The sequence below is a fragment of the Solanum pennellii genome, chromosome 1, assembly GCF_001406875.1.
Source record: "Solanum pennellii chromosome 1, SPENNV200".
Taxonomy (NCBI): Eukaryota; Viridiplantae; Streptophyta; class Magnoliopsida; order Solanales; family Solanaceae; genus Solanum; species Solanum pennellii.
In genome coordinates this window covers 10,379,591-10,392,419 of record NC_028637.1, presented here as the reverse complement: position 1 = coordinate 10,392,419, position 12,829 = coordinate 10,379,591, and the positions used below count along the sequence as shown (strand labels likewise).

General features: G+C 33.7%; 2 pseudogenes; one reads left to right on the top strand and one right to left on the bottom strand.

Moving 5' to 3' along the window:
• Window positions 1-896, bottom strand: LOC107017368 (annotated as a pseudogene).
• A 106-nt stretch (window positions 897-1,002) lies between these two features.
• LOC107017357 lies at window positions 1,003-10,010 on the top strand (annotated as a pseudogene).
• Window positions 10,011-12,829: the final 2,819 nt, after the last annotated feature.

The window sequence follows — 12,829 nt, the reverse complement described above, 5'->3', positions numbered from 1 at the left end:
TCAGTTTGAATAATTGAAATAGATATATGTTGTAACAACATAATCTAGCATTGTATCTCCAAAATTCCTAGTGTTGATATCATCGTGGAATCTCAGGTAGCTTGTATGATCCTTGAGTTAGATCTTCAACAAGCATTGAAGGATCATGCAACTTGTAATGTAGCAGGGATTCAAAGTACCAGACATATTAACTTGTTTCTCAGCAGTCACAGGGAAGTGTCTTGTCATAGGTGTATCGACAAAATTACTGTTCAACAAAAGTCATTTCATAAATGGTAAAGCCGCTACTTCCCCACACGAGTTGAGGTAGGAACCTATTAGTGCCTCAACCACATCAACTACTTCTTACTATTTCTAATCGTTTGTCTTAGCCTACTACACATTTTTATTGAAGGCAATAGGAACTCTTAACCAAAGTAGTGAACTCGAGAATTATCATCAGTAATGATTCACATTTTCAGATTGAATGGTTCTTTATAGATGAATTTTGATATTTTACGAGCACATCCAAACTTGCACAGCGTAACATTGGAAATGATTTTATTCTTCTTAATTTTGAGAAAACCCTCGTGATGACTTTCATAAGTCTTAAATAACTGTATACTAACATCACATTTGAGAATAGATTCTCCAAGTTTCCCAAGTTATTCCAAATGTAACTTCTAGAGGCATTTTTTTGTTGTCATTACTTTCAAAACCTTAGCAATTGGGATACAAAGTTTTTGTTTGCAGTTCAAGTTTATTCTGCATGACTGCTTCCCATATAAAATCTTACGGTTGTAGCACGACAGATAGGTATTAGGAGATATTCCAAACCTTGAGAATATTATGAATTCTAAGGTATACACGTATGGCAGTGAATCTGTTATATTCCATCCGAACAGATTCACTCTCATACGTGTATACCTTAGATTCATAAGATTCTCTAGGTCAAGAATCTTTCGCCAATTACTATCTGTCTGCTAGAACCTTTGGACTTTATAGGGCAAACTAAAATTTTTTATCCCTACTGCTAAGGTTTTGAAAGTGTTGACAACAAAGAAATGCATGCAGAAGTTTCATTTGGAATCATTTAGGTAATTTGGAGACTCTTTTCTCAAATATGCTATCAGTATACAGTTGTTTATGACATATGAAAATCGTCATGAGGGTCTTTCAGTATTAAGAAAAATAAAATAATTTTGAGTGTTGCATTGTTCAAGCTTGGATGTGCTCGTAAAATTATGAGATTTATCCGTAATGAACCATTAAATCTTAAAATGGGGTTCATTCCTAGGGATAATTCTCAAGTTCAAAACTTTTTCAAAGAGTTTGCCTTCGGTAGAAATGTATAATCTGGTAAAGTAGGAGATTATAAGTAAGATAGTAGCTAATATGGTGAGGCACTAATAGGTACCTACCTCAGCTCAGGCGCGGAAGTAGCAACTTTATCATTTATTGAAATGGATCTGGATGGACATTGATTTTATTGATGCACCTATGCTAAGGAATTTCCTCGTGAATGTTTAGAAGCTAGTCAATAAACGGTACATGGAAATCACTGCTACTTTACAAGTTTTGTGACTCTTCGTTGTTTGTTAAAGCTCTAACTCACGGATCTTACAAGCTACCTGAGATACCAAGATGCTATTAGCACTTGCAATTTCTTGGAGATGTAGTGCTATATTATGTTGTTACAACACATCTCTATTTCAAATATTCGAGACTGATTCCAAGACTAATTACTTATTTGCGGTCTACTTTTGTAAATAATGAATGTTATGCTCAATCTGCAGTTAAGGCTAGCCTGCATGAGCACATTCTTCATGCCTCGCTAGATCTACAAAGTCTATGTTGTACTTTTAAGGATTTGGAGAAATTAGATCTTGTGTCCACGTTTAGATGGGAGAGTGGAACTACTTTCCCAAAGGTGCTTGGAGATGACTTTGAGTCCCTTGCTAGAGTGAGATCTTTGTTAAATTGGCTTCGACAAAGATACCACATTTCTAAGCATAAGACCTCTTATGGAATAGTTGATTAGGCCTCAACCAATAAAACTCTATCCAACAAGACTATTAAGTGAACTATGCGTCCCAAAAAAATTCATGGGACAAAAACATGACATTTGAGACATCAAATTTTTGTGGGACTCTACAAGATGAATCCTATTTCATTTAGGGTTTTTGGAGACTACTTACCCTAAACTCTAGCTCAAACTTTAACACTTATATAAAGTGCATATATTTCTTTGAATATGCATCTCTAAGATTTCATATATTCATGAAGTGATCAAGATATGGGCGCACTCTTCTTGACAACCAAATACTTTAACAAGATCGGTAAAATCCTTTCACAAAGATCAAATAAATCCTAAGAAGGTCCACATCATCCTAGTTTGGGTGACACTAATAGCCTTTGAATCGTGGAGTAATCTTATGAGAGGGGAATCAAGGGATAAACATATATGTACTCACAATTGTTTTGAATAAACTCATTCTTTTTTATTTATTTAGTGATTGCAATAATATTTTTCTATTTGGAAAAAAATTGTGCAAATAACTTGCATGCCTAGTGTGACCTAATTTACTTGGCATCTCCTCTCTTGCAAATAAAATTCAAATATCAAGCCACTAACGTCAAAAATTGAAACTCCATTCTATGGGTACTTCAAGTATCATCTTTGAGTTTATAAGGTTTACACTCTGACAAGCCTTAAAGATACAACACGACAATGTTGATCTTGTTTTTGTCACTCTTTACCTGACTGCACTTGAAGTAAATCTCCAAGTGCCATAAGAAGTTCTCTGCTTCTTGGGCGTCACGGATGCCTTTGAACATATGTGACTAGGGAGCTTTTACCTTGGCTTCCCTATCTCGGCCGGCTGATGTCGATCCTTCAGCTTACACGCCCTCATTGAGTGCTTATTCTCGACTCTCATAGCTGCAATCATACTTAGCGCATCAATGAGCCGACACTCCAAGAAAGTGCTGGCCTCCTTCATCTCGAACTCGGCATGCTGGCGTCCCTCCAACTCCTTGCGGATGTTTTTGTTTTATAAGGTTTAAGTCCTTTAGAGTATTGAACATTTCATCAACCTCATCCAAATACCGGCCTAATATCGCTACGGTTTACCTCTCCATTTGAACCCTTGTGACCCATTCCTCTCTGATGGTGGCGTCAACAGCATCATCACCATACTCATCGTCACTTCCTTCAATGGTCAAATGTGGGTGACATGCTAGTGCCTTTCTTGGTGTACGGTCGAACAACATTTCCTTACTACTCTTGTGGTGCTTATTTCCCTTGCAGATCTTACTTCCACCATCCATCCTGATTGTTGTGGTGCTAGCAACGTTTACATCTCCTTCATTGGTCATTCCCTTACTAGAAATCTTTGATATGATACCACATTGTCGGAGACTTAGAGTCTAAATAATGTTTCATGCAACACTTGACAACTAACTCACAATATTTCACGGTCTTGTAAGCTCAAGTAGGACTTTTGAATCTAAGACCGTTAAGAGAATGCAAGAAAGACTTAGAGAAACTTGAAAAGCTTTCAAAAAAGGCTTTGTATTACTTTGTCGAATGTTTAACACTTGGTTGGAACATTTTTTCAATGAGAGGCCCTCTATTTATATTACCTCCTAAAGGACTAAGTGCAAATATTATGTACTCTGAAATTCCCTTCTTGAATATATCTAGGAAGTTCTAGAGTGTTTTACTAACCTCTTCACAAATCTAGATTTTCTCCCTTAACCTGATGCCGAATTTGAACAAGGAAGTGGTGGGACATGACAATATGGATCATTGCGGTTCAAGCTAATAACACTTTGCATTAGAATCTAGACAATAATAACTCCTGCAACACACAATGCTAACAAGTTTCTTCGTATTTCCTATATTTTTACATAAGCTATGGATCACTAAGGTCCAAGCCAAATGCCACTTTCCATTAGGTATATGGACAATAAAAAATCTAATGCTAAGTAATCCAATATCAGAGTAAGCAAAATTTAAGTGAATATCAGAGCTAACAGTATATTGATCATACTAGTATAAAAGGATGTGTTATGGTAAAGGCATTTGTCAAATAAAAATTGATATAAACAACAATTACGTGTCAATTCTATGCTAGTTGGGGTCAATTCTTTTGTTTTTTTGGATTAGGGAGAGAAGGAATGGATTTATAGGAGACATGTATAAGTTATACTTCCAATCCTCGCACTATGATAACCTAATAATTGGATTATGAAGACACAAAGAACTTCATATATTGGAGGTGCACCAAAATGTACTCAATACCTACCTAGAATAGTAGGGTTCATAGAACATAATAAAAAGGTCTTTCAATATATTGTTCACTAGAGGAAAAATTCCTTCTGCATTAGAAATATACTTTTTTTAGCATACAATCAAAGCATTACCTGGTCAACAAGGAAGTGAGTTGAGAACCATGAGGTATCAAGTACAATTTTCACCAGTGGAAAAAATCTAGGTGATTTCTTCTGTTTATGCCTTGAAGGATAGACTTACCTAGTAACACGATCAAGTAAGCAAGATATATGAATTAGAAATAGAAAGGAAGAGGGAGAGATACTTGATGTAATTGTAGGTGCAAGAACAATAAAGGAAACAAAATATACTATTAAGAAATAGAAAGAAAGACAGGGAGATTTAGAAGAAAAAAAGGATGATCTATCAACTAAAACGCAGTTTATTACTAGAGTAAAATCTAAAGGTGAAAGAAATTTAATTCATAAAAGTGAAGACTTTTACCCAAATAATGAAGAGGGTTAAATTGAAAAGATGTAAGGGTTTCCCAAATTCACAAAGTAGCCTAAACATTAAATGTGCATTCAAAAACCAACCCCAAAGACAAATCCTAGTTTCTGCTATTTATAATAGTAGATAAACAAACCTAAGCTAGTTACAATAATAACCTTGAGCTAAAACGAAGAAAAGGCTAGCCTATTAATTATTTAAAATGTAGTCACCTCTTGCTTAATTTTAATTTTAGTGTATTTTAAACCTTCCATGCTTGTTTTATTAATCTTCTAAGATATCCAAATTACTTTGAATCGACTTCATCAGTAATGAATAAAGGAAGGGAAAAGATAGGAGGTGTTACACATCCTGTCTGAGAAGAAGAGATATGAGAACGTTGGAATAGAGAGCTGGTACAACCCACATGAATCGAGAAGAGTAATATTCAGCCGCGAGCAAGGAGGCAACACAGTAAGAATATATTTTATAGTTAGGGTTAATAAAATTGGGCTTTACCCTAATCAGATTAGGTTGGGCTTGGGCCAAAACTTTATTTTCATTTTTTGGTAATTAATTAAATGGTCTATATGGCCCCAAAAAAAATCTTTAAAAAAAGGTTTTTCGGGGTAATTTAGGAAGTATAAAAATATCAAATATGGTAAAGAAATGTCAATAACGTAATATTTTCAAAATAGTTAAAATATGAAATTGCCAAGATTTTCGTGAGTTTCTCATATAGAAAATACCTTCATCCCCCTTAACAACTACTAACATGCAGATGGTCTAGGAATATAAGAAATTAAAATTTCATCTATAGTATATAATGATAAGAAATTTATTGATCACCAAAGATGAAGTAATTCCTGAAGAGTTTTCTAGCTCCTCCAAAAATGTGAGAACAACATGAATCGAATTTGTTGATTCTCTCAATGAACTCCCTGTATGCACAATGACCAACGATGATTTACTCTTTAGATATAAAACTCTAATACACCGTAATCAAGAAAATCTAAAGAAATTATGTCCCCCTAACCATTAGACTTATATAGTAGAGGAATGAAACCCTACTCATGTTCAAGTACTTATGTCACAAACTTAAGAATGTGCAAACAAGTAAAAGTAGATGTGGACGATAGTTCGATGCCAGGTCTCCAACTTATCGACTATACCTTCAACCTTCTTTTAGCTACAAAAAGGAAATACGCGCATCAAATTAGGAGGACACAAAATTATCATCTCGAGAAAATGGTCCACATTCTCTTTTATCATTAGCTAAAGTGAATATGAAGAATTCTTACCTTAACTATATTTCCATCTTCAGTATTGGCGTATCTTACTTTCTATAAGCAAGACTATTTATGTAAGAAAATTGTATTGCAAGTTAAGGACAATGAGTCTTTAATGAAGATGAAGTAAATTTCAAAGAATTTACTATTTTGTATGGTCATAGTAATTTCACAATATCTTTATAACAATAAATATTGAAAAGGGCAAAGAAATATAGTTGAGATCTTCCTCATAAATATACGAACAATGTATTGGGATAACTCAAAAGATAAAAACATTTCAATTAATTGATGACAAAGAATGGGAGCAAAAAGGAAGAATTTCTAGATTAGCGTAATGGAATATAGGAATGGTAATTAAGAGTTCTTTAAGTTACAACCTTACTGAAAATGTCAAGAAAAAGAAATGTTAACTAAACTTTAAAATGAATTTAAGAAAATATTAATAGAGAAACTAGCATTCCAAATTGCTATCCTAGTGTCCTTCACGACTTTCTTTCTCATAGCTACCACTTCTACAAGTTCATCACTCGTTATTCCATAACTGGTTAATTCATCACAAAGCTGCTTAGCTAAAATGCCAAACTTCACCGTGTTCGATCCTTTTGAAAAGAGAGATTTCAACCCATAGAACCAAGCTATTCATCATAAAGTTGATGATCACTTTAACTTTTTGTAAGGCAATTTGTCAATATTTATGATCAATTTTTTGAACATCACCATCACATATGCTAATGAAGTCTTGTGTGTACGCAACGTTATCCCTAACAAGGTGTTTCCAATAGACCCTCAGCTCACAACACAACACTCGTTTCCTACCACATAATCGAAATTCACCCATTTCTCAAAATTTCCCAATTTCTTCTTCCTTACTAGCAGATTAATCAAAGGGGACATGCTAATTGGTAAATAAATCACTTCCATCAACAAAAAACTCAATTTCAATCACATAATAAAACACCCATTACAAATTTTTCAGCTCATTTTCTGCAAAGATATGTACTCCAAACAAACATTATACAATTAAAAAAGAGGAGGAGAGTACTAACTGACGAAAAGGGTTCTTGAAAGAGTCCATTTTTGAGCACGACCTACAATGGAAAATGGCAACCAATGAGTTGGAATGAAGGAATGAAGCAGTGATACGGTAGCAATACCTCCGATCTTCGACAGATCTTCTGCAGTAAACCCATTTTCCATCCTTATATTTTGCTGATTTATTCAGAAAAACATCAACTTTTTTAGATCCTTTTTACTGGGAGAATTTGAATCCTAAGAGAAAAATGGCTACAGAGTGTCAAATGGCAATACAAAGGTTGTCAATCAGGTCTTGTGGACTCGGATTAATCACGAATTTGAGCTGTGAAAATAATTTTTAATATAATTATTGAGTAAAATTACGACTTACAATTGACTCTTGCTTTTGACTTTCTTGAATCCAAATAGTGAACCGAATTGTCATATTACAAAAATAGTTTAGTAATTAGTGAAATATCAAAAATGGAATATCACAAGAATTGAATATACGCACATCTTGCCATTATCTCGTAAAGGTAAAAGATTATTTCTTAAAGACTCTTGGCTCAAGTAAAAATAAAAAAAAAAGTAAGTAACACGGAAACTATGCAAAATGTATCGGCAGGGTGCAGAGACAACAACATTGTAATACGATAAATCAATGACCAATTTACTGGGATGGATTATTTAAAACAAGAATAAACAATGGTGTGTATATATATAATGATAAACACCAACCATTGTAAGCAAGATATCCATACACCACCTATTAACCTGATATCCTAATATGTATCCTCCATAGTTTTCTATATAAAGTCATGTCCTCGGTAATTTGAAGTTGCATTAAATTCTGTTTTATCATCTCTCTCCAATACTTCTTCTGTCTACCTCTGTCTTTCCTTGCACCCTCTATAGCCAACCTCTCTCACCTCCTCATCGATACGTCATCTACACATCTTCTCTTCGCATGTCCAAACTATCTTAATTTTTACAAGATAATAATATTAAAGATGGGAAACAAGCATATATAGAAGCAACACACCATTGTTATATCAACAAGATGGATCAGCTCCATCCACAGAGATAGTTCTCATAATTAAATGAAATGTGACATCTTTATTGTGACATCTTATATCAATGAACAATGTTAATTATACTAATTGAGGTCAATCTCATTATATTAAGTTAAAATTCATCAAATTTTGTGTATCTCCAAACTTCTTGGAGATAAATACTATTTAGAAGGTATGAGATAGACCTCAAAGACACTCGATCTATCTTTACTCTTGTCTGGTTAATTAATTTCATCAAACGATCTATTTGACTATTGAGTGAAGAATTTGATCAATAAATATTCAATCTTCTTACAATGTTTAATGGATTCTGACCAATTCTTCAACTCGGATCCAACTTATTAAACCCCAAAATAAAATATAAATTTTATTTAGGGTTCTAGGAGACAGTTTATTTGCAATAAATTTTATGTATAAAGAAATAATAATATTTTATTAATTAATACTTTTTTTAAGTTCAATTTTGTCCCTTTATTGATTCTTATGTTGGATAATTTGCATCTAAAATGAATTTTATTTAGTCTCCATGTAAAGAGGATTTTGTGGACTTTCATGAAGTATTTTCTTATCACGAATAGTCCGCCCACATCTTGATCTTTTTGTAAATGTTCCATGAATTTATGAAATTTTCGAGATACCTCTCTAAGGAATATAGTACCCGTTATATAGTGTGAGCTAGGATTAATCTTCAAGAATTCTAACTGAAGTTGGACTCATCTGGTAGAGTCCCACACAATTTGAATGTCTACAAATGTCGAGTCTCTGTCTCATGAAGAAACTGATTTCTTTTTTTAATAACCTTTATGGGCACATAGTTCACTTAACTCTCTTATTGGTTGGAGCTTTTATTGTTTGAGGTGTAACCAACGGTTCTACAAGAGGTCTTATGTTAAGAAATGTATTAAGTATCTTTGTCGAAGCTAGAATCAACGAAGGCCGCACCAACAACATCTCCAAGCACCTTTGAAAAGTAGTTTCAACTTCCCATTCGAACGTGGACAGAAGATCAAAATTCTCGAATTCTCAACAGTACATCTGTCTCTGCAGATTTAGAGAGGCATTAAAAAAGTGTTTGTGCATGGCAGTCTTAACTACAGATTGAGCATATCAGTCATTGTTTATAGAAGCAAACCTCAAATCAATAATTAGTCATGCAGTCAGTTCAAATATTTGAAATAAAAATGTGTTGTAACAACGTAATCTAGCACTGTATCTCTATGAATTCCTAGTGTTGATATCATCGTGAAATCTCAGGTAGCATGTATGATCCTTGAGTTAGAGCTTCAACAAGCAGTGAAGGATCATGGAACTTGTAAGTAGCAGGAATTCAAAGTTCCGGACATTAACTATCTTCTTAGCATTCACACGACACAGGTCCATCAACAAAATCAATGTGCAATCCAAACCATTTCATAAATGATAAAGTTGCTACTTCCCCACAGGAGTTCAGGAACTAATAGGTGCCTACCTCAGCTCAAGCGGACAAAGTAGCAAGTTTATCATTAATGAGATATATTGGGATGGACATTGATTTTATTGATGCACCTATGCAAAGGCACTTCATCGTGAAATCTAAGAAGCTAGTCAATGTACGACACTTGGAAATCACTGCTACATTACAAGTTTCATGACCCTTCGCTGCTTATTAAAGCGCTAACTCACGGATCTTACATTTTACCTGAGATTCCACGATGCTATTAGCACTTGGAATGTCTTGGAGATGTAGTGCTAGATTATGTTGTTACAACACATCTCTATTTCAAATATTCAAGACTGATTCCAAGACTAATTACTTATTTGCGGTCTACTTTTGTAAATAATGAATGCTCTGCTCAATCTGAAGTTAAGGCTAGTATGCTTGAGCACATTGTTCATGCCTCGCGCTAGATCTGCAAAGGCAGATATGTTGTACTATCGAAGAATTTGAGAAATTGGATGTCGTGTCCATGTTTGGATGGGAGAGTGAAACTACTTTTCCAAATGTGCTTGGAGGTGTTATTGAGTACCTTGATAGAGTGATATCTTTGTTCATATTGGCTTCTATTAGATACTATATTTATAACAAGACATTTAAGTGAACTACCAAAAAAATTTCACGGGACAAGATGAGTCCAATTTATTTAAGAATTCGACATTTGAGATATCAGAATTATGTGGGACTTTACAAGATGAGTCCCATTTTATTTAAGGTTCTTAGAGACTACTTATATATAGTGTAATATATTTCCTCGAATAGGCATTTCTAAAATTTCATATATTCATGAAATATTCGTAAAGTGATGATTATGTGGGTGCACTCTTCTTGGCGACCAAATTTTTTAACAAGATCCATAAAATCATTTCATGGAGTTCAAATAAATCCTAAGGAGGTCCACATAATCCTTAGTTTGAGTGAAACTAACAACCCTTGAATCACGAAGAAATCTTAAGAGAGAAGAAACAAGTAATAAACATATTTGTACTCACAATCATTAGAATAAAATTATTCTTTTTATTACTATTTGATTGCAATATATTTTTTGTATTTGGGACAAAAAAATTGCAAATAAATTGGCACACCAAGTGTGACCCAATTTACCCTTCATCTTCTCTCTCACAAATCAAATGCAAATCTGAATCCACTAACCGCAAAGACTGAAACTCTATATTTAAGGGTACTTCAAGTCTCGTATTCGAGTTTATCGAGTCTACACGCTTACAAGCCTTGAAGTAGGGGGTATATATAGACACCGAAATTTGGTGGAACTCTATGAGATGAATCACATCCACAAGAAAAGTGTGACAATTTGGAAAGTCACAGTTAGTGGGAACATCCTCCCGAACGAGCTCAACACACTTTGTAGCTTAGGAAAAATTTAAATTGGGTTTCAATATCATTGCGGTCAACGTACGCAAATCATACTCATTCAAAATACCAAAATTCTAGTATTAAATGTCTCAACATTTAATAGATCGCCCAAATACTTTAGTATGGAAAAAAAGATTACTAATTTTCTTTTATATCCTATATTTTTACATAAGCTATGGATCATTGAGGTGCAAGCCAAGTGACTCTTTGCACTAGATATTTGGACAATAATAACTCCTGCACACCCACTAAATAACCAATGCTAAGTAATCCAATACCAAACTATAGGAAAATTTAAGTAAATATCAAAGCTAGCCGTATATTGATCATACTAGTATAAAATTACATTATGAGGCATTATGTGGAAGTTGCGATGAAGGCATTTGTCAAAAAAATATTGATATAAACAACAACTACGTGTCAATTCTAAGCAAGTTGGGGTCAATTCTCTTGAATTTTTTGATCAGGGCGAGGAGGAATGGAGGTATAGATGACATGTATACATCCATTACTTGGCCTAATAATTGGATAATGAAGACATAAAGAACTTCAGATATTAGAGGTGCACCAAAATTCACTTAATACCTACCTAGAGTAGTAGGTTCATGGAACATAATAAAAAGACAATACAATATATTGTTCACTAGAGGAAAATTCCTTTTGCATCAGAAATATAATTTTTTTAGCATATAATCAAAACATTACCTGGTCGTCAAGGAAGTAAGCTGAGAACCATGATGCATCAAGTACAATTACCAGCGGTGACAAAAAATCTTGGTGATTTAATTTGTTTATGCCTTGAAGGATAGACTTGCCTAGTACCACAATCAAGCAAGCAAGAATTACGGTTTAGAAATAGAAAGGCAGAGGGAGAGATACCACTTGATGTAATCCTAGATGCAAAAACAATAAAGCGAACTACAATCAATCAAACAAAATATACTATCAAGAATTAGAAAAAAAGACAGAGAGATTCAGAAGAAGAAAAAAGGATGATCTAGCAACTAAAAGATATTTGATTACTAGAATAAACTCTAAGGGTAAAAAGAAATTGAAATCATACAAGTGAAGACTTATCAAGAAGGTTCAATTGAACAGAAATGAGGGTTTCCCCAAACTCACAAAGAAGTATAAACATCAAATTTTCATTGAAAAATCAACCCCTAATATAAACCCTAGTTTCTACTATTTATAATAGTAGATAAACTAACCCAAGCTAGCTACAATAACACCCTTGATCTAAAACCAAGAAAAGTCTAATCTATTACTTATTTGAAATGAAGTAATCTCTTGTTTAAATTTCCATTTTAATCTCAAATCACTAAATATATATTAGTAATGTGTAATGAGTACATGTGTGATTTGGAATAGAGTAACATCTTCTAGGTAAGAAATTGAAGAGTTTGCTTTGATTCTCTTATAGCCGATTTTTAAACTCGAAAGAAAATTTCAAAATTCTAGATAAGTTTTTCAGTGAAAAAAGCTCTTTCACCTGGAGAAACAACAAAGAGTTAGAACGGTGAAGAAAAAGAGAAGGAAAAGATAGGAGTTACATTACCTTGGTTGATTGTTACTTCTTGTTTGAGAAGAAGAGAGACAAGAACGTTGGATTAGAGAGCTGGAACATCCCACAAGAGAAAAATGAGTTGAGTAACATTCAGCCGTGAACAAGGAGGCAACACAGTGAGAAGAAAGAAAATGAGCTCAAGTGTAAGCTGCAATTAGCATTTATAGGTAGGGTTAATGAAAGTGGGTTTTACCCTAATCATATTAGAAATAAATTATTTTGATTGTTTTATTTTGGGCTTGGGCCTAAATTTTATTTTTATTTTTGGTTAATTAATAAAATGGCCTATAC